We start from the raw sequence: 21,671 nt of genomic DNA on the forward strand, positions 1-21,671 counted from the left end.
CCTTGATCCAATCTGCAATGCTGCTGAAGGTCAAAGGACTGCAGTGCCAGGGGGCAAGGAGAGAAGGGAAAGAGACGTGGTGGACAGAAGAGAAGAAAAGGAGCAAACAATGTGCCAGTGGGGGAGGGAGAGAGATACTAGGCCATGCCAGAAGTGGGGGGATGCCAGACAATCATGCACAGAAATACTGTGTACTTGACTGGGGGGTATCTGAACCAAGGGTGGTGGGCCTGGGCACCCAAGCCCCCCCTATAGTTACGCCCCCGGCCCAGAAGTCACTGCTTCCCTTGGATTCGCAGCATGGAATCTTGCTACTATTTGGGTTTCTGCTAGGTACTTACAACCTGGATTGGCCACAGTTGGAAAAAAGATACTGAGCTAGATGGACCATCAGTCTGATTCAGTAATGGCTATTCTTAAGTTCTTATATTTAGAAGAAGACAGCTTTGGAGAAGAGACAACTGAGGGGAGATACGATAAGAGATCTATAAAATAATGAGTGGAGTGGAACAGGTAGAGGTGAATCATTTGTTTACTCTTTCTAAAAATACAAGGGCTAGGGACATGCAATGAAGTTACTAAGTAGAAAATTTAAAACAAACTGGAGAAAATATTTCTTCACTCAATGTGTAATTAAACTCTAGAATTCATTGCCATAGAATATAGTAAAAATAGTTAGCTTTGCAGGTTTATAAAAGGTTTGGACACGTTGCTAATAGTCCATAAACCATTATTAAGATGGTTTATGTAATGGTTTATTGCAATGTTTTTGAGCGTGCCTTGGGGAGCGTGCCAGGTGCCCTTGACCTGGATTGGCCACTGTCGGTGACAGGATGCTGGGCTAGATGGACCTTTGGTCTTTCCCAGTATGGCACTACTTATGTACTTATGTAATATTTATAAATACAATTTAAAAAAAAAAGATAAATCCACTGCTTATTTCTGGGATGAGTGGGATCTTGCAGGTATTTGTGATCTGGATTGGTCAATGGATTGATCTGGATTGATCTGAATTGATGGACCTTTGGTCTGTCCTAATATGGCAAGGCTTATGTTTTTTTTATATATATAAAATATCAGAGTACTGCATTTAAATTTCATCCTGTCCTTTCCCCATACACCTGCACAAAGGAAAACATTTCCAACTCCTGCTGAAATTGAAAATAGTTTGATTTCTCTCTCAGAGTCAGGAGGAGCTTGTTCCACAGATATGGACTCACATACAAAGCTTGCCAGAGGCTCTACCTCGTTAGCCCTTCTCTTTTGCAGAGGGAGAAGGGTAGTTATGTACAAATGTAGGTATTTTTCCTCCATGACTCTCAACTTTTTATTGATAGGGACAGCAAGATAAGAATATAGGTTAGAGTCAAACAAGGAAATTGACTGTTTCCACCCACTCATTCCCTACCCAAAACTTTTCAGTGCTTAGTGAGTAAAAACAGATGCCCGGAAACCAAAGAAAACTGGAAACTGAAGAAAAATTCATTCTAAAGAGGGGGTGATGGCCCTTTTCCTGGAAAGTTCTAATATTTCAAACACCCCTGGATTAGGAGTACATTAAACTACAATAAATTTGTTACAGTTCTAGAGGAAGGTGTTACGGCACCCCGCATACAGTTCTCTCAAGTTTCAGAACATGTACCTTATGGCCTTACTGTAGATAAGTAGTTAAACATGTACAGACAGACATGAAGCAACCTGACGCTCTCCTACTTTTCCATGAATGAAGACAAAGCACTGAGGTCTGAAGGGATATATCATACATTACAGGAGCCTAGAGACATTTCTAAAGTTCGTAGGAGAAATAAATGGTTCCAGAGGCCTGGAAATCACCGCAAGTCATCCCTTTTGGTAACAGTGGAAACAGAAAAAGGCCGTTATCTAGGGGTGTGCCAGACGAAAGACCATTTAATGTATTTATTCCAAAAGAAAAAGATTTTCTACTTTCTTGAATGCAACATGTTAAAGGTCTCAATGCTGTTTGGTTCACAGGAAGAAACCAGTGACAACCCAATCTTTTCCACTTCTTTACTGAGTAACTATTATTGGTGTATGGATATGTGTATAAGGCATTTGATTCAGTTTCACTGGGGGAACCTGTTATGTAAATCAAGTGTGTCCTAATGGTAGTAAACTGAAGCAGTAACTTTCTGAAGAAATGAAAGCCACTGCTATGAAAGGAGGAGTTACCCAAGGGGCTGCCCAGGAATCAGTTTTAAGTCTGATTCAGCATTTGGTTAGCTGATAGGTTTCCCTTTGTAGGTGATCCAGCTCTGCAGGTGTTGTGGTGCTTCAGCACCCCTAATATTAAGGAAATTGCTTGAGTGTATCCAGGGAGAGGTCATGTCCATTGGGTGTAGCACTCCCAATCTTTTTGAAAAGTTGGCTTCTATGTCCCTTTGTACAGAGAACACGAAGATCTGCATCAGATTGAATGTTCCCTATGGAGCAAAACATTGAGACGTGATATATCAAAGCTTAAGGAATAGTCTAAGTTTGGTAACTATCATTTAAGCAGAAAATTGTAGATTCATGTATCTGGAACACAGAAATCCAAAACAAAGCAGTACAAAATGAGGAATGAGGGGTGATATAGTGGACAGTGGCAGGGCACGGATCCTCTATATACATAGTAAACAAAGTAAAAATCTTTGTTGTTAAACAAAATGTACCGAAAAGTTTATTCTTTCCACAGATCTGATATTCCAACATAGGCAGCAATCAAATAGAAGTTCAATTTCACACAAGAAAAGGAAATACACGCCAACTGGTTTCCCAATGCCCAACCTTATACACACCTACAGTGACCAGCTTCTAGCAGGCCCAGCTTCCATGAAAGATAATCTTCCTACCTTGGCCCATCTTCAGACACTGTAGTTACAGACTAGGAAACTGTCCTTATGTCTCGGGCAATCCTCTCTCTGACAAAGCATAAACTTAGCTTCCTACTTTGCAAGATACCAGCTGCAAAACTCTCACTAGGTCATAGTAACATAGTAACGTGGAGGGGCATAATCGAACGTTGCCGGCAATCTATTTTGGCACCAGCGCAACAGCTGGCCAGAACCATATTTTCGAAAAAGATGGCCGGCCATCTTTTTTTTTCGATAATACGGTTTAGCCCGGCCAAATGCCAGAGTTCGCCGGGTTTGAGATCGCCGGTTTTGTTTTTCAGTGATAATGGAAAAAACTGCCGGCCATCTGAAACCCGGAGTAATCCAAGGCATTTGGTTATGGGAGGAGCCAGCATTTGTAGTGCACTGGTCCCCCTGACATGCCAGGACACCAACTGGGCACCCTAGGGAGCACTTCTAAAAATTAAAAAATATATACAAATAGCTCCCAGGTCCATAGCTCCCTTACCTTGGGTGCTGAGCCCCCCAAATCCCCCCCAAACCCACTCCCCACAACTCTACACCATTACCATAGCCCTTATGGGTGAAGGGGGGCACCTACATGTGGGTACAGTGGGTTTTGGGGGGGATTTGGAGGGCTCAACACTTAGCACCACATGTGTAACAAGTAGGGGGGGATGGACCTGGGTCTGCCTGCCTGAAGTGCACTACACCCATTAAAAACTGCTCCAGGGACTTGCATACTGCTGTCAGGGAGCTGGGTATGACATTTGAGGCTGGCATACAGGCTGGCAAAAAAGTGTTTTATTTTAATTGTGTGGGAGGGGGTTGGTGGCCACTGGGGGAGTATGGGGAGGTCATCACCCATTCCCTCCAGTGGTCATTTGCTCAATTGGGGCACCTTTTTGAGGCTTGGTCGTGAAAATTAAAGGACCAAGTAAACCTGGCGAAATACTGATGAACGCCGCTTTTTTGTTTTCCATTATCCGCAAAAGCCGGCTATCTGGTAGCCACGCTCATGCCCGCCCATTTCCCACCTTCGCTTCGCCGGCAAGGTGACGGGAAAGCAGCAATGGTGTCAAAAACGCCGCTTTCAATTATACCGATTTCGCCGCTTTTGTGAAATCGCCGGCCATCTCCCGATTTATGTCGGAAGATGGCCGGTGAACACTTTCGAAAATAAGCCTGATAGTAACATATTAAATGATAGCAGATAAAGACCTGTACGGTCCATCCAGTCTGCCCAACAAGATAAACTCATAGCATAAAGTATGATGTGATAATACATATGTAGAGTTGATCTTGATTTGTCCCTGCCATTCTCAGGGCACAGACCATAGAAGTCTGCTCACCACTGGCTTTGCTCTCTAGCTACTGAAGTTATCATCAAAGCCCCACTCCAGCCCATCCAAATCTGTCCAGCCACAATCAGGGCACAGATCGTAGAAGTCTGCCCAATTACTGGTGTTTCCCATCTAATAACCGCTAAGCTTGTTTGGTTCCATGCCTTCTAGACAGGATTCCTTTGTGTTCAAACCATGCATTTTTGAATTCTGTTACTGTTTTCATTTCCACTACCTCCCATGGGAGGGCATTTCAGGTATCAAACACCCTCGCCATGAAAAAGTACTGCCTGACATTATTCTTGAGTCGGCCCCCCTGCAACTTCAATTCATGTCCTCTAGTTCTACCACCTTCCTGTATCTGGAAAAAGTTTGTTTGTAGATTAAAGCCTTTCAAATATTTGAATGTCTGTATCATATCACTCCTGTCTCTCCTTTCCTCCAGGGTATACATGTTCAGGTCCTTAACAGCCTTATTTTCGAAAGTGATGGGCGCCCAGATTTCAACCCAAATCGGGAGATAGGCGCCCATCTCGCAAAGGCGCCCAAATCGGTATAATTGAAAGCTGATTTTGGGCGTCTTCAACTGCACTCCGTCGCGGGAACGAACAAAGTTGATGGGGGGGTGTCGGAGGTGTGGTGAAGGCGGGACTGGGATGTGTTTATCGGCCGTGGAGAGATGGGCGCCCTCGGCCAATAATCAAAAAAAGAAATGCGTTTTTCGCACGAATTTAGGTTACTTTATTTGGACCCTTTTTTCTCACGAACAAGTCCCAAAAAGTGCCCTAAATGACCAGATGACCACCAGAGGGAATCGGGGATGACCACCCCAGTGGTCACTAACCCTCTCCCACCAAAAAAAACCCAACTTTAACAACTTTGTTTTCCAGCCTGTATGCCAGCCTCAAATGTCATACCCAGCTCCATCCCAGCAGTATGCAGGTCCCTGGAGCAGTTGTTAGTGGGTGCAGTGGACTTCAGGCAGGTGGTCCCAGGCCCACCCCCCCCCCCCCCACCTATTACACTTGTAGTGGTAAATGGGAGCCCTCCAAACCGCCCCCAAAACCCACTGTACCCACATGTAGGTGCCCCACTTCAGCCATAAGGGCTATGGTAATGGTGTAGAGTTGTGGACAGTGGGTTTGGGGGGGATTTGAGGGGCTAAGCACCCAAAGGAAGGGAGCTATGAACTTGGAAGGTATTTGACTTTTTTTTTAATTGTTACAAGTGCCCCCTAGGGTGCCCGGTTGGTGTTCTGGCATGTGAGGGGGACCAGTGCACTATGAATCCTGGCCCCTCCAACAACCAAATGCCTTGGATTTGTTCGTTTTTGAGCTGGGCGCCTTCGGTTTCCATTATCACTAAAAAACAAAACCGCCCAGCTCAAATCCGCACAATTCCGATGCATTTGCCGGGCACAAACCGTATTATCGAAAAAAAGATGGGCGGCCATTTTTTTCGAAAATACGGTCTGTCCCGCCCCTTCACATACCCATTCTCGAACATAGACGCCCATGGAGATGGGCGTTCATGTTCAATTATGCCCCTCCACGTCTCCTCATACATCTTGTGACACAAACCCCATACCATTTTCGTCATTTTTCAATGAACCGCTTCAAGTCTTTTTACGTCCTTAGCAAGATATGGCCTCCAACACTGCACAAAATACTCCAAGTGGGGCCTCACCAACAACTTGTACAGGGGCATCAATACCTCCTTTCGTCTGCTGGTTATACTCCTCTCTACTCAGCCTAGCATCCTTCTGGCCATGTCCACCGCCTTGTCGAATTATTTCATCACCTTGAGATCCTCAGACACCAGGTCCCTCTCCTGAACTGTGCTTATCAATCTCTCTCCTCCTATCTGGTATAGCTCCATTTCATTTCTACACCCCAAGTGCATCACTCTACACTTCTTGGCATTCAGTTTTAACTACTCATGTACAACACCTCCAGAAACCTTTCAATATATTATTCATTTAAAATGTTAATCAATACAGTGAATAGTGCTCAGCCTGAGTGCCTATCACAGGTTACGAGTCAACTCCTCTATATTGCACTATATTCCACCATCATTGCACTAGGGTCCGCCTCCCTACCAATATATCTGATGAAAAATCTCTAATTTGATGATCTAGACAATATCTGTAGACTTAGTTGTCCAATAGTGCAAGTTGTTAGTACTCTCCACAATTTCAATAGTCTTTCTGTGCTGCGCTCTAATTAGTAAATCCGTGTGAATGTGTTTGTGTTCATCCCCATTCTTCTCTCTCTTCTTCATTCTCTACATGCTGGCATGTTTCGCCTTACCATGGTGTCATCAGGAGAACGTTAACTGAAAATAAAAAATATCTAAAACCCCACACCGGTTAGTGCAAATTTTAATCATTCGCTTTTTAACTTAGAAATAATATAATCTTTAAATACTCTCATTTTCACTGTCGGCTAACCTGCAAAGGAAATTGCTCATCTCTCTTCACCAAGTGCAGCCAGAATGACGGCGCATACACTCTTATAATCCTAAAGGTGTCCACCCCTTATTTTTGGTGGTTCAAATTCACATCGACAACAGCTACTCAATTTCTTTATTTAAGCCTCTGGGGGTCACTGTTTACAATCAAAAAGTAAACTTCTGTTCTTTTTTTAACAGCAGCGCTGAAACATTGCCCCCTCTATTCATTAGAACCTGGGTAAGAACCGCAAAAAGCAGATCTTGTTCATTATGCTGATGTTATTCCCAATCTGCGACCAGGGGGACTTCCTTTGAATGTGTACGTAGATTACTTAAATGTTCTGCGATCCAGTCCTTTTGTTTCTTTTAGTCTGTCCTATGTACCATTTTTTACATGGGCACATGATGCCGTAAACCACTTGGGTTGTATTACAATCTGTTGTACACCGTAATTGAAAATTACGACCTGTCACCAGATTTATCACAACATCGGTGACCCATGGTCGTTTCTGAGATGGGCTTCCTCGGTTTCCATTATTGCCAAAAATCGTGGACGACCATATCTAAGGACGACCATCTCTAAGGTCGACCTAAATTTTGTGATTTAGGCGTCCCTGACTGTATTATCGAAATGAAAGATGAACAAAAGATGGGTTTCCCTGCCTCTTCAAATGGACATCCTATGAGGACATCCTCAGGAAAACTTGGGCGCCCCTTTTGATTATGCCCCTCTTTGTATCGCTCCATGGTGCAACCGCACCTCGAATATTGTGTTCAATTCTGGTCACCGCATCTCAAAAAAGATATAGTGGAATTGAAGAAGGTGCAGAGAAGAGCGACGAGAATGATAAAGGGGATGGGACGACTTCCCTATAAGTAAAGGCTAAAGCAGCTAGGGCTCGTCAGCTTGGAGAAAAGGCGACTGAGGGGAGATATGATAGAGGTCTATAAAATAATGAGTGAAGTGGAAAGGGTAGACGTGAAGCGTCTGTTTGCTCTTTCCAAAAATACTATGACTAAGGGGCATTCGATGAATCTACAAAGTAGTACATTTAAAACGAATCTGAGAAAAGTTTTCTTCACTCAACGTGTAATTAAACTCTGGAATTTGTTGCCACAGAATGTGGTAACGGTGGTTGGCTTAGCGGGGTTTAAAAACGTTTGGACGGCTTCCTAAAGGAAAAGTCCATAGACCACTATTAAAATGGACTTGGAGAAACTCCACTGCTTATTTCTGGGATAAGCAGCATAAAATGTTTTGTACTTTTTGGGATCTTGCCAGGTATTTGTGATCTGGATTGGCCACTGTTGGAAACAGGATGCTGGGCTTGATGGACCTTTGGTCTGTCCCAGCATGGCAATACTTATGTACTTAAGCTAGAAAGATGCTTGGGTGCATAGGGAGAGGAATGGCCAGTAGGAAAAAGGAGGGGATAATGTCTCTGTGAGATCTCATTTAGTATATTGTGTACAATTCTGGAGGCCGCACCTTCAAAAAGGTATAAAAAGGAAAGAGTCAGTCCAGAGGGTGGCTACTGAAATTGTCAGTGGTCTTTGTCATAAAGTGTATGGGGACAGACGTAAAGATCGCAATATGTATACTCTGGAAGAAAGGCTGGAGAGGGGAGATATGATAGAGATGTTTAAATATCTATGTGGCATAAATGCACAAGAGGTGGGTCTCTTTCAATTGAAAGGAAGCTCTGGAACAAGGGAGCATAGGATGAAGAGATAGAAGTAACCTAAGGAAATGCTTCTTCATGGAAAGGGTGATGAATTTGTGGAACAGCCTCCTGGTGGAAGTAGTGGAGACAAAAACTTGGGACAAGTACATAGGATCTCTAAGGGAGTGATAGAGAGAGTGGATGGCATGAGTGGGCAGACTGGATAGGCCATATGGTCTTTATCTGCCTACTTTTTTCTATGATTCTATAATGGACTAAATTCTATAAATAGCGCCAAAAAAAGCATTAAGCAGCATTCTATAAATGGTGCTCAAAGTTAGACACTGTTTATAGAATAGCACTAAGCGCCAGGAACCATGACTACATTTAGGTGACCATTTACACCAACAAAACCTTGATGTAAATCTCCGTGCCTGATTCCCCCTTATTCTATAACAGCAAACCTAAATTTCAGGAATGCCCCCTGATCCACCCATGACCCTAATATGACCACAACCTTTTTTTGATCTGCATGTAAAAGTTAGGCATGGATCCGGGTATGTAAATTTATATGTGTGGATTTTAATTAAAGATCCACCACAGATTTTACACAACATGGCTAAGCCGCCAGGAGGAAAAGATATCAGTGTGGTGAAGGGTTAATGTTGTAGGGAAAATGGATTGGTTGGGAAGGCTGGGGGTTGTGAACCAATAAGGGAGAGGAAAGTAAAATTATTTTAGCTGACCCACCCAGCTTCCCCCTCCCTCCTTTTCTTTTATGGGATTTGGGAGATGCTATTGTGGTGTTGAGGTTGTTAAGGTTAAAGGGTAAGGTGGCTGGGAGGAGAGAGAGGTTTGATTGTTGCAGTGGGGGGTTTTGAACAATCATTTACTTTATCAGTGTAAATTCAGTAGTAAATAGGGAGTTTATTGAAAGGGTAATGGGGGTTCATGTGCAGTAGCATCATGGACGTGGGGAGAACGGGTTGGTTCATACCTTTGGGGGCCAGTGAAAATTTGAAATATCAGAACGAGACCATGTGACTAAGAGGTGTTTCTTGCATTATTGTTGAATTTATCATTTAAGTGTTAAGAAATTAAAGGAGATTTGAATTTGGTGAATAAAGCTATGGGCCAATTTAATGCACAGTTAGACTGAAGTGTTATTTATTTATTTATTTATTTATGGATGTGAATGCGGTTAATGTAAGAGGGAGTGGGAATGCCTATGTTATGACAATTAACACCAATGATTAATTGTTAGGAGCCAATTCACCTTCCCCATTACCTTTAGGTCCAATGGACCATTTTGTGAGGAACCCAGGACAGAGTTTTGAGATAGGGAGCGGACCCCTGATAGGCACCAGCATTATGGAGGAATTATTAGCGTCCTCGGGGCACGATGTTACACAGAGCCCCGATCAAGAACTCCGCCCCACGCAGCCGCAGTTGACTAGCTCCCCCTCCGAAGGATCGATGGGGCCTCCGCCATGGAGCAGAAAGGAGATGTCCACGAGTGAAGCTCAGGTACAACTCGAGAGGGAGATAGGGCGACAGTTGGTGCCTCCCAGGGTGAGCAGTCCTGCTATAATGTCTGCGGGGCAACTAGGAATGGAACTTGTGAAGAAACGGGAGCATACAGAGAGTACTCCTCTTAGAATGTTGGAGAAGCCGGCAGAGGTAACTCTCAATTCTCTTTGGGATTTAATCTATCAATTTATACAAACTTTTACTCAACAAACTAACTCTATATCTGAGAAAGTATCAGGAATTGAACAAAGGATGTTAAAAACTGAATTAGATATAAAATCTTCAACTGAAAAATGAGAACTTATGGAGAAAAATGTCACAGATATGGGAAATTTACAAGCTGTAATGTTAAAGGACATAGCTAATTTGAGAAGAAAGACGGAAACATATGACAACTACATGAGGAATAATAATCTTAGATTTATAAACTTTCCAAAGATGAAAATGGTGAAACCAATAGACATGTTAAAGAGATACCTTCAAGAAATATTAGAAATTCCTGAAGCAAGTTTGCCTCCCTTTACTCAGGTGTACTATATGCCACAAAAAGAATCAGCTCAACAAGAGCAAAAAGATTTCTTAGATATGACTGCCCTCCTGGAAACTTCCGAAACTGAATTAGCTAATGCATCTACTTTGGTAGCTACTGTAGCTCTAGTGCCTGATAAGCAATGGCTTTTTCGATTGTTTTTTAGGAACAGGGATAAATTATTCCTGGGCCTAAAAATAAATTTGTTTCCCGATGTTTCAAAAGTGGGAGTGGAGGAGTGGCCTAGTAGTTAGGCTTGTGGCCTTTGGTCCTGAGGAACTGAGTTCAATTCCCATTTCAGGCACAGGCAGCTCCTTGTGACTCTGGGCAAGTCACTTAACCCTCCATTGCCCCATGTAAGCCAGATTGAGCCTGCCATGAATGGGAAAGCACAGGGTACAAATGTAACAAAAAAAAAGAAAGAGAAGTCAGAAGCAATTTTTATTGTTAAAACCTGCTGTTCAACTTGGAGGAGTATTCTATTTAAGATTCCCTTGTAAATATATCATACGATACAATTCACTAAAATATGTTTTTATGGATCCTTCACATTTAACATCATTCATTTCTTCAAAAAGATCTGAAGGAGTTTAATTGTAGTATTAATTTTCTGTTCTATGCTAGGTGCTGATTAAGTCTTGCAAATTGTCTTCTCTTTTTTACTCCTCCTGAATTTTGATTTTCTTGGACCCCAATTATGTGGACTTGTGTTAGCAATTATGCATATTATATTATATTATTTGAGAATTATGAACTATATAACACTTTTCCGGTTCAAGTGTATAACCTTGAAAATGATTTAAAATGTAAACATAACATTTTTTAAAAAGGAGCCAATTCAGTGGCATACCGAGGTCGGGGCGGTGGGGGTGGTACGCCCCGGCTGCATGCTGCAGGAGGGGTGCAGGGAGCAGCTGCATGGCTGTCAGGTCTGCCGGTTCCCTGCTCTCTCTCTCTGCTGTTACTTCCTGTTCTGGGGCAAAGGGAGCAGGGAACCAGCGGAGCCAACACCCGCGCGGCTGCTCCCAGCACCCTACCAAGTAAGAAGAATGCACCCGGGGGGGGGGGGGGGGGTTCGAGATAATGCACCAGGGGGGGGACGGTAATGCGCAAGGGGGGATGGCACTGCACCCGGGGTGGGGGTGCGCAGCAGGTGGCAGCCAACCAAGGAATGCCACTGGGACAATTATTGGCACTAATTGGCTCATTATTCAATTAAATTGCGTGCACAAATTGGGCGTGCACCCAAATTGGTCAATGTAATTTAAAGCGCCATTTATAGAATTTGGGGGAAAATATATTTTTCACAAGGTCTGCAGTACCACAACATTGTTAGCTTTCCACCCATTCCTCCAATTCTCTTTCCTTTTCCTCTTATCTATAATTCTCTCTCACTCTCTTCAGCTGATGCACTGACTGGTGCTAAAATGACTGGTTAGAAAGTGCTTTAAGTATGAAAAAGCAATACCAGCTTCAAGAATGACAATAAACGCAGGGAAAAAATATCATTTACATTTTACTAGTAAATCTGATCTTCAGATGTTGCATCTCACTCACCTGTGGGCAGACTCAGAGCCGTGACCAGCAGGATGAGCACAGAGGTTCCCATATTCAGCTGATGTCTTCAGACTAGAAGTGGCAGAATTCACACTTGCTATACCCTTTATCCACTAATTACCCATAAGCAGATTGGACAAGGAAGTGGAATGAACTGCTTCACTGTTCTGCTTCATACTGTTTATTGCTAGGGTTTATTTGTGAGAGGTTGGTTTTGTAAATAAATAAAGAAACCACTCCTTGGTCATTATATGTAACTGACATGGGCTTCTGCACGCAAAGCCAGCTCATCATCCCAGATCCCATCTCTGCCCCACTTGGATATGACCTTCATTTTCCTTTCACTTGTTTTCACTTGCAGATTATGCAATCATGTGATATGTATCACCTTGCACCTGACATCTTGCTCTTTTTTAATTCCTGATTTGGTCATCTATTGCCTTATATCTGTGGGATATGCTGCTGGACATTTCTTACTGTACATTCTGCAATATCAAATAAACAAAAATGTATATAAAGCAGGGGCATAGCTAGGTGGGGCCACGGGGGCATAGGCCCCCACAGATTTAGTCCTGGCCCCCTCCACTTCTGACCCCCCCCAACCCTCCCCTGCCACTTTTGATCCACCGCCGCCGCAAGGTACCTTTGCTGGCGGGGGTCCCCAACCCCCGCCAGCCTTAGTCTTCTTCAGCACTGGTCTCCGGCACGTTCGCTGATCTGTGCTGTGAGTTCTGACGTCCTGCACATTCCTTTAAGTGAAACTGAAGAAGACTAAGCCTGGCGGGGGTTGGGGATCCCAGCCAGCAAAGGCACCTTGCGATGGCAGCAGCGTCAGCATCAGCGGTGGCGGGGTGGGGTCGAAAGTGGCGGGGGAGGGTTGAAAGCTGGGGGAGGCGGGCTAAAATGTGCCCCCCACCTTGGGTTCTGGACCCCCCTACCGCCAAGGTCGGGCTACGCCCCTGATATAAAGGAATGAATTCTTGATGGAAAGTCAAATTTTCTAAGTGATTTATACAGGTTAAAAGATTTTTAATTATTTGTCAAATTTTTTATCAGCCTTAAAACAATTTACAAGATACTGTAACGATGTGATATATGTTTAACATTGGAATTAATACATGTTGACAGCATAGGGCCAAGTTAAAACTAGCATGTAGACACTACTTCCTAGTTCACATGCTTACCGCTGTTAGCTGAATGTTTACCCCAAAATGTTTAAAAACCATATCGTACTATCAATAATCTTATATTCCGTATATTTCTTAAGGATTCTAGGTGGATTACAAAAGAGAAAAACCTCTGCACTAGAGGGAGGTATAAAATATAGTTGACGCTCAACCAATAATTAAACAGATCAATTTGATTTCAGATACAAATATGCCTTGAGAAATTTCCAAAAAAGAGAATAAGAAGTTAGTTCTCTAATCTGCCTTGGAAAACGATTCCACAACCTAGTCCCTTGAATGGGAAAAGACAATTCAACCTGCCTCCACCTTTCAGGGATGGAAAATTCATGTGTAATGGACCAGTTATTAGGGAGATTTAAAACCCTAGCGACTCCTTCGGAGATTAACCCGTGAAATGATTTAAAAATCAAACAAGTAACTTTATAAATTATCCCTGAATTAACTGGAAGCCAATGCAAGGAATCCAGCAAAGCAGAAACCCTTTCAAATTTACTCAAACAAAAAAATAAGCCTAGTGACAGTATTTTGCAAAAGCTGAAACTTTCTTTGCAACTTTAAAGATACTATACAATACAGAGAATTACAGTGATCTAATTGTGGAAGGAGTATTGATTGGACTATAATGCTGAAACTTTCTTTTCTCAAAGATGACCCAATAGCTCTAAGCTGACGTAATTTGAAAAAAAAATTTCTTTGCAAGATTATTTATCTGAGATTCAGACTCCCAAAACCCTTGCTTCTTTTTCAATTTACAAAATTTTGCCTGAATCCAAAGTTAATTCCCAAGCTGGCAGTGATTCAAAATCATCAAACCATAACATTTTAGTCTTCATGTTTTTTTATAAATTTATAAAGATTATACACACGCAAATACACTTATGAAAAGAAAAACAGAGCACAAAGGAAAAAATAGAACATATAGTTCTATATCCATATGTTCAAGCCTTTTTAATATTTAGTCGTCATTTTATAGCATCCAAATGGACACAGCATTAACAACACACTTGTACAATGCAGAAAGCATCTTAGTAACCAATTTGATGAAAGAATGTACATTTTTAATGTAACATGAGCATGATTTGATGCTAGAAATTTATTTTAGACATTGTAAAACTCTTGCAGACAAATCATATTCATGCTTAAAACACACTGCAAAGACAGAAACATAAGAGGCATTCAACATCACACTGTTTTTATCACATTCATAAAGCTGTATGTCTCTGTTGATCACCCCACCCCTCACCTATCCACACCCATCCTGTTAGAATATCAATGATATGCTTTCATGTCCCCATGCATACCTCCTACCCACCCCCATCCTCCCACCCTGTCAGACTGTCATAGTAATGCTTGAATGTTTTCACTTATATACACTGTCAGCTAGCACATTTGCTTATTTCCGATCTGACGAAGAAGGGCAACCTTCGAAAACTAATCAAGAAATGTATTAAGTTATGTCCAATAAAAAAGGTATCATCTTATTTTCTTTTCCATGTTTTATTTTCCATGATTTCTATTGATATCACATTCAGGAAACAAATCACAGCATGTTTTAGAAAACACACAATATACTTAGCCTTGAAGGAGATCATACAGCAGCAGTGGTCACTGTTTTAACACCAGCCTCAGTATTTAAACAAATACATACATTCAGTACCTTTATACCTGTGGTCAGTGGCATTGAACATACATGTAGTGCGGGTTCCACTTTTAGTTTCAACCTACTCCATGGCTTGTACCAAGCCGAACATCCCTCAACTGATCCTGGCTCTGACCTAACTGAATGGAGAGTGGCGGCAGCAGTCAATGGCTAATACACAGAATTCAGCACCACTGATTATACATTTGGGGCAATTTTATAACATAGGTCCTCTAGATTTAAACCTGGGAATTTCAAACTATCTCAATTCAAATTCTAAATCTCTAAAAAGTTTGAAATATAGGTTTTATGGGTGTCTCACCTTGTAATTTCCAAGGTTACATAACCATAATCATTTTAAATAAATCAACTAGGAACCTCAAACCTCCTAATAGGGAATACTCAGCAAAAAAATTGCACCTTCCACTATTTTCTTCAGGAGCGCCATCTTGTCAGTGCATGCATTAAAGTTTTGTGGACTGTTTTATGATGTTGAGAAGTCCATGTTAAGATTTATTTGAGTGCCCTTCCTGAAGCAGCCTGTAGAGTGGCGAAACAAGGTGCACGTGTTGAAGGGAGACACGGGATGGTGTTAATTTTTCCGGATTAAAACAGACTACAATGGAGGAATCCAACTACACAATCTTCAACCCTGATATACATCATTACTAACCCAGTTGGAAGGACTATAAGAGAAGATAAGTGACTGTTAGTTGTTTGAAAGACAACTGTTTGAAGGACTCTTTCTCACTTTAAAATGGGGGTTAGTTTTTAATAGGATTGATTTAGGCTTGAATGTGAAGTGTTAGTTTGGGATTTCTTAAGATATACCAGGTTTATTACCGGTTTTTGGGTTTTGAGAGGAGGTGTTTCATTTTGTTAATTTCTAAAAATAGAGGGAGAGAAGGGCAAGGAGAGTTTTTGTACCATTCGTTTTTCTCATGTATATATGAGTTTTTGCGATTGGAGTTTTTCTCTCTTTTTTCTTCTCTTTATTGGAACCAGTGATAGTATTCTACTCCTGAAGAAAATAGTGGAAGGTGCAATTTTTTTTTGCTGAGTATTCCCTATTAGGAGGTTTGAGGTTCCTAGTTGATTTATTTAAAATGAGTATGGTTATGAAACCTTGGAAATTACAAGGTGAGACACCCATAAAACCTATATTTCAAACTTTTTAGAGATTTAGAATAACATAGCTCCTAACATTTGCATGCCCATTACATACAAAAATTTAGACTAATACATATATGTGCGTACACATGTATAAATGGCAGAATTCTGCCTGAGACCTATTCTGCAGGTAGGACTAGGTTCTATAAATGGTGCAGAAAAAAAACACACTTAGCACTATTCTATAACCTCCATCTAACGTTAGGTATGGTTTTTAGAATATGCATCATGACTGGACCCGCGACTAAATTTAGGTGCAAACATTTATTTCAAGTAAAACCTGGTGTAAATTCCTATGCCTAACTTAGGTGCAGATCAGGTGGATCCTATAGCAGTGCACGTAATTTCTAGAAATGCCCACAACCCGCCTGTGCCCCTCCCATGACCACACCCCCTTTTGAGATCTACGCATTAGAATTTATATGCACCACTTTACAGAATACAACTAGAAAGTTGCACAAATAAATTCTAATTAGTGCCAATTAGTGATGCTAATTGCTTGCTATTGGACAATTATTGGCACCGATTGGCTTGTTAAACAAGTTGCGCATGCAACTTTTGTCACCATATATAGAATCTGGGGGAGGTTAATGTCTGTGGGATTTTTACATTCTTACCCTCTAATTCTATAAACTTGGGCTCCCAACTTTCCACGTACTCCCAGATTATATATATAAGGCGTGGCGCATAGCATGCGTTAAATTGGGCATGTGGTCAGTTTACGCACATTAAGTAACAAGCCAATCATTGATGATAATTGGCCAATAATAACCAATTATCATCATTAATTGGTAATAATTGGAATTTACGCATACTTCTTTTTAGGCATATTCTAAAAAGAGGTGCACATAAATTCTAACACTTGTAGATGAAAAAGGGGTATGACCATGGAAGGAGTGTGGGTGTGTCATGGATGTCACTCAAATTTACATGCATTGTTATAGAATTTGGGGGAACATGCCTACATTTAGGCATGAGTAGTTACATCAGGTTTTCAGTGGCACATTCCCTAGTCCTATGCACTATTTTATACAACAATTTAGGCGCATTAGATAGAATAGCGCTAAGGCCTTTTTTTTAGACGCATCTAAATTTTAGATGCCATTTAAAGAATTTGGCCCATAGCGCGCAAAGTTGCACTCACAATTTAAAATGTCAGTTTGTGCACAACTTAATTTAATAACTGCCCATTAATTGGCGTTAACAGCCAATTATTGGCTTAAATTGGTGTTGATAGGTGCTAATTGGCACCAATTAGAAGTTGCGTGTTTAACTGCCCTCAGTCACTATTCTAGAAGTTCTGCACTCAATTTCTATTGCACAGCTTCTAGGGGTTAAGGACATGTAAGAGGCATGGGTGGGTCAGGGCATGCCCAAGAGTTAGGCGTGAAGGTTATAGTATGTCAGCAGTTAGGCCGACCACATACTCCAGCTTTTCACATGGCATAAGCGCTCATACCATAAGTTAGGTGCAAAACTGCAGACTTCCATTAGTATTCTATTCTATAAGGGCAGTTCCACGCAGAACTACCGTTATACAATTCATGCTTAGCGTGCATCATCCTGGTCCTTAAAGTTTAGTGCTCTTCCTTAAATTGACCCCTTAGTGCTTTTGTGATCCCGCACTTCCCTTCCCATTCTAAATATAAGAATTTGGAGTATCTTGAGGACTAAGGTGCGCTAGTGTTTTTAGCGTGCACTAAAAATTTGTGTGGTCTTTTTGCTAAGGTGCGCTGAAAAATGGCTTGCGGTAGTGTAGGCATGAGTTTTGGGGGGGGCACCAATCCATTTTTCAGCGTGTCTGTAAAAAAAGGCCTTTTTAAAATTTTTGCCGAACATGGACGTGCGGCAAAATCAAAATTGCTGCGCATCCATTTTGGGTCTGCGACCGTACCGCCAGCCGTTGACCTAGTGCTAAAGTCTCACGTGGTAACCGGGCGGTAATGACTTATGTGCATCAAATGCTACTTGACGCACGTCTGATACCTGCATCCGAAAGTAAAGATTATTTTTCAGACACATGTATCAGATGCGTGCCAAAAGTGAAATTGCCGCAAGAGCCATGCGGTAGTCGAGCAGTAACTCCATTTTGGCATGTTGGGAGCGCGTTGATGCTTACATGGCTTAGTAAAAGGGCCCCAGTGTGCGCTAACACTAGAGACTACTACTACTACTTATCATTTCTAAAGCGCTACTAGACGTACGGAGCGCTGTACACTTGAACATGAAGAGACAGTCCCTGCACGACAGAGCTTACAATTATTATTATTATTATTTATTGCATTTGTACCCCACATTATCCCACCTTTTTGCAGGCTCAATGTGGCTTACAGAGTAAGGTTATGATAGAGTCAAGACATGATTTAAATACAGTTGATCATAAGCTGAGATAGAAGAGGATTTAGATGGGTGGATGTTGGGTAGGTTGTGTGAGAAGTGTTTTAGGTGTGTATGGGTGGATTGGGGGATGATTTGTATCATTGAGGGTGACTTTTGTAAGCTTTGTTAAAGAGGTGTGTTTTCAGAGCTTTGCGGAAGCTGGTTAGATTGTTCATTGTTTTCAGGGTCTTGGGTAGCGCATTCCAAAACTGTGTGCTTTTGTATGCAAAGGTCGTAGCATAAGCCTGTTTGTATTTCACTCCTTTGCAGCTTGGGAAATTCAGATTTAGGAATTTGCGAGCCGATCTTTTGGCGCTTCTGGGTGATAGGTCCACTAGGTTTAGCATATAAAGTGGGGCATCTGCGTGAATGATTTTGTGAACGGTTGTGCAGATTTTGAACTCAATTCATTCCTTGAGCGGAAACCAATGTAGTTAGGACAGACAAACAGGACAAACAAAAGATAAAGGATACACCCATATATTCCTATGGGTGTGTCTAATGTTAGCACATTCTAATTTTTAGCGCACTCTAAAAATGTTAGCGCACCTATAGCATGGCTTAGTAAACAGGACCCTATAAATGGAGCCAAAAAAATCTGCTGAGCGCTATTCTATAAACCGTGCTTAATGTTAGGTGTGGTTTATAGAATAGCTCTTACACCTGGAAACCGAGACTACATTTAGGCACAGCCATTTACACCAATTGAAACATGATGCGAATGCTCACAACTAAATTAGGTGCTGAACCCACTTTATTCTACAGCGAAAGGAACACCCCCAATCCGCCCATGACCCTTCCATTTCTGCTGCCCCTTTTTTGATTCATGCATGAAATTTAGGTGCACACATTTTAATTAATTCTAATTAGTGCTAATAATTGCTTGTTAAAAAGCCAATTATTGATGCTAATTAGCTTGTTATTCAATTAAATTGCATTCATTAGCGTTTTTTAGTAAATTCAGGCTAGTGTCCATTATTCTAATTAAGGGTGGAGTTAATATTGGAAGGAACATTTCTGAGTTATAAAACTTGAAGAAAGATTCAAATCTTGGTCTTTGGTTCCAGACTCCCAGCCTACACCTGTGTGTGAGGGAGGACCCTCCTGCCTTATACCCTAGCCGACTCGATCAGCATTTACTTGTAGCTGTGAGTGCATTAAAGGTAAAGAGTTTTCAGTAGCCAGGCAGGAGAAAAACCTGTAAAGACCTCTGCTCTGCCCTGGATGTTTGGGTAACCAACCGTGAGCCCACTTCACCCCTCTGAAAGACTGAGGAGAAAAGAAGGCTAATCCGTTTCCACCTGGTAATTCCAGCCGGTCAAAATCCTAGTCCTTAGCGCCTTTCTAAGGCTGAGGAGAGAAACATTTCAACTACGTCAGATCCATGGGTATCAGCAGGTCCAGAGGAGTTCCAAGATACTGCTGACCACAGCCTGGAGACCCACATTCCTGAGACCCCTGAGCCACAAGAGAAAAAAAACTGGAGAAATTGCCCAAGACTGTAAATCTCTAGAGGTCACCTAAAGTTAGATGCTGAGAATAAGGGCTACATTTTTTAAATGGCGCCTAAAAAATCAGCACCGAACAAAATGGGCACCACCATTTGCACCAATGAAAATGTGGTGCAAATGCCCGCACCTAATTTTATGAGCGAAGCACCATTATTCTGTAATTACGCACGTAACTCAAAACTATGCCTCCATTCCGCCCCAACATACCCTTGACTGTCCCCTTTCCACACCCCCTTTTTTCAAGTCCTGCCTATACACACCTAAATCTAATTAGTGCAAATAATTCCTTGCTAAAAAGCTAATTATTGGCACTATTTGGCTCATCCTATTAAATTGTGTATGCAAATCAAGAGCGTGCCTAAATTTGTGTGCACAGTTTTCAGCAACCTTTATAGATCATGGGGTAAGTGTGAATGCTATAATGTAATTAAGCGTAATTGCTGTTATACAGTACTAGCGTAAATCTGCAATTAGGTATGTAATTTTAGGCACAATCACTTATGCTAGCTCAATGGCTGGTTGAAATACTTGTGCCTAAATGCTGTCAGATAGGTGAATATAGGGCTTTTTTTGAGGGGGGTACTTGGGGGTACTGAGTACCAGCACCTTTTCCATTGTCTGTTAATATTGACCCACGGATCCCAAATTTTAATGAAAGAGCTCAGGCTCTACACACCAATTCTGCCTTGTCATAGATTCTGTGACTGGTTGCACGGGGCCTGGCTATTGTGGGGTGGGTTTCTCAGTGATCCCGCCACCCTTGATGGGTGGTCTAGCGTTTGAGTACCAGAACCTTTTTTGCTAGAAAAAATGCACTGGGTGCATAACTGACGCTATTCTGTAACCTTAAGGTTCCCCCCACGGAAATGGCCGCACAGCAAGTGTTACACTTACTACACCGCCATTTCCATTTTTAGAAAAAGTCCTTTTACCGGTGACAGTCAAAGGAGGCCTTGGCACGTGGCAAACCTGTGCACCGACGCCACCTCAGGGGTCGTTTTACCACCACTTGATAAAAGGACCCTTAGTGTGTAAGTGCCAGGCATATCCCCTGACCCAATCATGCCCCTCCCAGGTCCACACCCCCTAGCAGTTGCATGCTAAGGAGCCCTTTTACAAAGATGCGGGGGGGGGGGGGCTAACACATGGGTAGCATGCACCAAATCGGCACTACCGCCGGGGTAGTGCGTCTGCCAAGTGGTAATTCCAGTTTTGGCATGCGCTGAATCCCGTGGAAGAAATCATCAACGCATCCACATTGGTGCGCGCTGCATGGATACCATGTGGGCCCTTACTGCTAAGTCAGTGGCTGGTGGTAAGGGCTCAGGCCATAAATAGGCACACGCTGATTTTCATTTTTGTGCACTCCCATTTCCCAGCCCATTAAAAAATGGTCTTTTTACCAGACACAGTAAAAAGTGGCCCAGCGTGCACCCAAAAGACGTGCCCACACTACTGCAGCCCACTTTTTAACCATACCTTTGAAAAAAGGACCCCTTCACAAATTAAGCATTACATTTATGGAGTATAAACCAAGTGCAGCTATGCACCTTTACTGCAAATTAGCGCCAATTAGCACAAATTAAGAGCAATTATCACCAATAATTGCTTGCTGGTGGCAATTAACTGCTAATTAATCAGTTGTTATGTACATAAATGACAGTATTCTATAACTCACTAATAAATAGTCCCTCAAATTCAAAATAGCGGGGGTACAAATATCAAATATTAGGCAAAACCCAGCACTGAAAATCTTCACATCTGTCCCTCTTCTAATGGGTATGGAGACAACTGCAAACTGATGCCTCAGAGGCAACTCGTTTCACACTAGGACAAAGCCTAGTGCCTCGCTGAAA

This window comes from Microcaecilia unicolor, chromosome 1 (assembly GCF_901765095.1).
Source record: "Microcaecilia unicolor chromosome 1, aMicUni1.1, whole genome shotgun sequence".
Lineage (NCBI taxonomy): Eukaryota > Metazoa > Chordata > Amphibia > Gymnophiona > Siphonopidae > Microcaecilia > Microcaecilia unicolor.